Source organism: Anoplophora glabripennis, unplaced genomic scaffold (genome assembly GCF_000390285.2).
Source record: "Anoplophora glabripennis isolate ALB-LARVAE unplaced genomic scaffold, Agla_2.0 scaffold2, whole genome shotgun sequence".
NCBI classification, from domain to species: Eukaryota; Metazoa; Arthropoda; class Insecta; order Coleoptera; family Cerambycidae; genus Anoplophora; species Anoplophora glabripennis.
The window spans coordinates 2,087,230-2,093,366 of NW_019416325.1; positions in this window are offsets into that span (position 1 = coordinate 2,087,230).

Genomic DNA, 6,137 nt, shown 5'->3' on the forward strand with positions numbered 1-6,137 from the left:
TTCCACGGTGTAATTGTTACTGCTATACTACGGGCTGCGATGCGCATCACGCGCGCGCAGTCAGCTGGTTTCGATTTGGGGTAGACGCAACGCTACCCCAACATCCACGTGCGGTTGACAGCAAGTAGGTAATATTTGCGCTCTTCTGCGGCACTGGGAGAGGCGATAGGATTTGAACGTGATGACTCTTTCCCGGACTTACTCTTCGAATTAAAGTTTTCATTCTGTTAGAAAAGGAAATAATTCCCAGTAAGAAACTGCTTTATTCTACGTGTGAAATATAATTTTTTCAAATCAAACGAATAGTTTTTGTATTTAGGCAATCAAATTTTCGAAACATAGTCTAAACAACGGACATAAGATTTGCATTTTCAGAACATTGTTATTAATAGCGGACTGATGGAAAACTGCACCAAAATTTAGCTAAGAATTTAAGGGTCGCAGAATATTCATTTATAAATACGGAAATTGAAGAATGATTTAGTTAGTAGAACACACGTTAAAAATCTAACTCGAAACTGACGAAAGCTTCAATACATATAAAAGCTGTCTTAAGATTTTTTACAATACACTTTTCGGAAACTGCTAATAAATTCTAACACAATTAAAAATTGAAAAATATATATATACCTTTCAGCTTATATAAACATCGAGTACAACTTCATTAATTAAAGTGACTTGAAGATCGCTAACTTAAATTTTTTCTGTATTTCTTTGACTTTGAACTGAAGAGCTAACTGGAAGAACTAACTCAAATAGGGCAGCAGTTTAAGACATGGTCAACTTCTTTGGTTGTCAGCAACTGGAAAAGGTAAAACAATATAGAAGTTTGGGGAAGAGAATAATTTGTTATAAAAATATAAGCAATTGGGCATAAATTATGAAAAAAACAAATTAAACGATCCTTAATTATAAAATTCAAAAATTAAATTAAAAATTAATATATAGGTATTTAAATTAATGATTTTTCAACTACTCTTGCCATCTGTTGGCAGATGTGTGTACTAAGGAGTAAACATGAAATCGATGTTCTGCTTTTGAGCAGATCGGAATTATCAAGTTTGGCAAATCTCCAGCTTATTTAAAAAAAGGCGTTTGATGTACCTAATATTTGTTAGCTTTTAAAATTTAAGGAAAATTTGGAAAATAAATATGCCCAAAATTAAAAGCTCTGACTAGATTTGCTTTCAGAGCGACATCTATCAATGAACTACGGAACTTTACAGTAAAACTAGGTACGATGAACAGAAATCATGTATATTTCAAGTGGTATTTAAATTTACCACCATCCCCTCTCTTTTTGCTCAAACACCCGCAAATTTAGATTTGCTTTGAATTAATTTAATAGAGACTGGCTACTTGAATATTTTTCTCTTATCTAAACTATTTTTGTCTAATAAAAATATAGTTTTTAAAGTGGAAAAACAGAAAATGTTGAATGAAAAGGGCAAGGGAATTTGAGAAAATAAGAGACACGGTGAATAATAGAACTTAGAAGATTTATTTGAGTAATGGATGAATATTTACATATATAGTAACATTTACGTCTAATAGTATGAAACAAAATTTTGCCAAAATATAGTAACACTATTTAGAAACTGGTAAAATAGAAACAAAAATAGAAAAGAAAACTTTTATTAAATACACTTCTTTATGCTATATGTATAGAAACACATTTGGATACAAAACTAATTTCGGAGAGAGCTAAAGAAAAATTACACTAGCTGTTTTTTTTAAAAAGATTTTTATTTAAGTAGCACTAGCACAAATTATTAACAATACATTTATTGTTTTTTTAACATCCATTAAATAAAGTCACCGAAACTGTGACATCCTATGATCAGAGATGTTTCGCAGATAAAACTTTTAAATCTAAATATAATTTATTATTTACAAGGATTTATATACACTGAGAGTTTAAAATATGTTTTTAGTTTGGACCACATTTTGACACAAGTGAGGAACATATGATCCATACTACAAATTGTTTTTACTTAAAAACTGATCAGTCCATTTTACAAAGACACTAAACCATTTGGTTAACTCACTGGAACTGAATTTTTACAGAGTTCGACGCAATCTACAAATTTAGGCTCAACAGGAAAGATTATTGCTGAATTTGTATCTACCACTCTACCTGAACATCTTTTTAAGTGTATTTATGATGTTCTTATATCAGATAAGTATGACCAAAAAGAAAAATGAAAATATATGTATTTTTATAGTACATAATACTAATAATAAAAATAAATATTGCACCATTGCAAATGTGAGTGTTACTATCAACAAAGAATACGTAAACATGATGGTTCCTTGAATTTGACCACTGCAACATATCCAATAACTATATGGGACTGCAAGACAGGATAAAATATTGTAAACATTCAAGTGATCAACTGTATTCTGATTTATTATTACAAAAATCATAAAAATAACAAAAAATAAATACTTAAAACTTATTGACTGAGCCTTTTTTCTATACAACTCATTTGTAAATTTAACCTTATGTGGACAAAACCATACTGAATATATTACATATTTCACTAAAACCAAACAATGAAAAGTATTGTCTTGATCAAAATCTGAAAATGAACAATCCATTTTTTGAGATTTTTCATATTTTGAATCCCGATATTACATAACAAGTGCCTATTTCATGAGATGAACAGAGAAAAGGCATTTTGAGAAAACTTAAACATTAAAACACTTACACGCATAAAGGAACATATATGATTTAAAACATTTTTCGGATATGGTAAAGAGTATCTTATTACACACCAAAAACCACAAGAAGTTTTTAAAAAGCTTGGTATATATACAAGGGGTCAAAAAAAACATATCCCAGTCCTATTAACATGTTTCTTCAATTCTTAAAGTGCCGCAGTTGCAATGTAGCCAAACCCAAAAATTGGTAACATAACAACTGAATCATATTTGCACATAATAAGAAATATTGGCAAAGGAATCGAATTACATAATCAAAATAACAGAGAATGTAATGATTTCTACAAAAAATCTTTATTAATAATGTTAAACCTAAGTTTTTGGAAAATCAAATCGCGAAAAAATAGAAAATTTTATAGGAAACTGAAGTATTACTAAAGAAATTGCTTTACAGGCTTGTTTTAATGTAGCTGAAAATTATTTCTTGTATTCTCCAATTTCAATGAGGACTAGTAACAATATATTTCTTGCAGTCGTCACGTCTTCTTTATTTTTTTTGGTGTTAGCTCTTTATAACAGCTATAACACCTACTAAAATTAAGAAGCTACCACTTTCAGAATGTTTCATGTTTATAAAAAATAAAAAACATACTTGTCTTATGAAATAAAATAAATAAAATGATTTTCTATTTCAATAGGCAAAATAATTTAAGGGACATGATCACAACAAATACACAGTTTATTCTTCATAATTAGACCTTAATGAAGCAGAAATTATAATTATAAAGGCAGCGAGAGTTGTGTATTTTGAATAGTATTTGCTTTGCGACAAGATGTTGAAAACAAATTTTAGTTAATGAGTTGAGAAAACCTGAAAAAATTGTCTTCAATCAAATTAGTTACTTAAATACAGAAACAGTTCTCATAAATATTGGAACTGATAAAAAACCCATACATTCTTTATAAAAGTACTATCACAACATATTACTTACAATAAACTTCTAAACAAAAATAAAACAGTTTTGTCATCTCTGATCATAAAATGTGTCATTCCTTGGACTAAAATTGGTTTATGTTCAATGGTAATTTAAATACTGATTTGTAAATTCTGCGCTTATATCACAGGCAGGAGACAATAAAAATTATTAAAAAAAATGCTGTAATGTTATTGGCAAATATAAAAAGGTTATGTTTCAAAACGATTGATTCGGTAATCCCTAGGACCACGTTCAGATCTTATAATGAAAAATCTCAAAAAATGTACAAAGGACACTAAACGAAAAATAAATTATCATGACTTCTAATATTTATCTAATCTGAATATGTTATGTATCTAGATTACTCCCCTACCCTGGACATTTCACATTCAAGAGAAACTATCTATATCCTTATATTTTATCTAAAAATAAATTAAAATATTGTAACAAAGGGATATGTACAGACATTTTAAATTTAAATTAACACTTTCCTTAAAAAAAAAAACTGTATGCCACTTTTATTTTAACAGGTGACTAGAAAGGCCAAAAACCCACCGTGACAGTACTAATGGCAGTTCATTGATAATTGGTACATAAGACTGACTGTTTTAACACAACCTGTATATAGGGCACTGATGGTACCACTTCCAAATACTCTGTTAACAAAAGTAGCAATGGCAATACTAAATATGTTAGTTACATCTGCATGTTTTTACTTAAATTGCTAAAATACTGGGATTTAAAATGAAACTGGCTGTCAAATTTAAATCACGTAGAACATACCATTTTGCAAGTTGTGGATGTCTCCTTTCTGCATTTACCCAACGTAGATCTGTAAATGTAATATAAAATTCCAATTCAATTTTTTTTATCCAACAAAAACCACACCCTGTTCATTTACTATACAACATAAAAATTATACATAATTTGTAGCACAACTGGAAGGTTTCTGTACAAGAGGATACTCAAATCACCAAACGACTTCAACAAGATTACCACCAAACAAACTTAAGGAAATGTACGATTATGTCAAACAAATTAAAAAAATGTCAAAGATTTCAAAGGAATTCTCAATTAAAATACATCATTAGCAAAATATTATTTGCTAGTATTCAAATTCAGTCTATAACAAATTCAGGTGTCTCAAACAAGTCAGAAAATAAGTCAATAATGTAAATAAATACATATACAGACGGTTACAAATTCGCTTCTCACTACAGGGATCTTGGAAACGGTAAGAGATACGAAGTAGTTTAAATGGGGACAAAGTTGCATAATCAGGGGACCAACATTATGCCTCTAAAAATTCAAGGCTAATATGATTCGTTTTCAAAATATTTGAAAAAAAAAAACCGAAATTTTGTAAATCCGTTTTTGTTTCATTTCAGCCTTGTTTGAGGTGATATTGAAAAAAGAACACTTTCTCATGGCAACTTTTTTCCTCTATCGAACGGCATAAGCAATTTTTGTATGTAACGTTTCGTCTCTCCAGGACCATCATCGACTTCATTTTTTTCAATATGACCCTGGAAATTTTATTACATTTTTTGCAAGCCTTCATTACCTCCAATATTGTACTGCTCGAACCAGATTCAGACGTTTTGTCCCGAAAATTCATCTTCAATGTATTCGTTCCTTTATCTAAATTTTTTATTTAGACTTATATGTTTATTGAATTATCGTACACTCTAAGTGTTGTTAGACCCTGTGAAATCCACCTAGTTATTTAATCTATTAGCGTTATACGTTACAATAAAACATTATTAGAGTTTTAATCTCCATCACCTGGTCATACATAATTCGATAAGCTGTTGCGTCAAAATTAAAACGTTATTAAAATTTTAATTACTTTATGACAAATTAACTCTTAAAAATGCATATGAACAACCTAAACACCAAATGAATATTATACTTCAAAAAATTACAGTAAATGTTCAAAAACGTTTCCAGCGTCGTATATAAAAAATTGATGATGGTCCTGGAGAGACAAAAAATTACATATACAAATTGATTATACCATTCAATAGAGGACAAAAAGTTGTCATGGGAAAATGTTCTTCATTTTTCAATATCACCTAAAGCAAGGCTGATATGAAACCAAAACGGATTTCCAAAATTTCGGTTTTTTCCAAATATTTCGAAAACTAATCATGTTAGCCTTGATTTTTTAAAGGTATAATGTTGGTCCCCTGATAATGCAACTTTGCCCCCATTTAATCTATTTCGTATCTCTTACCGTTTCCGAGATCCCTGTAGTGAGAAGTGAATTTGTAACAACCTGTATATATTTATATTATTTATTGATTGATGATGAGTAATCCCTTAAATTAAGTTGTGTTTTCCTTAATGTGAATTCTCAGTTTCCCAAAGTGTTAAGTGTTACATAAGACACCACCAATAATTTTAAATTAAAACCGAAATGGAAAATTTTGCATATGCAAATTACACATGCGCAAAACTGGCAGTGAGAATAAGTAAGAAACTTCTTATTCTAAT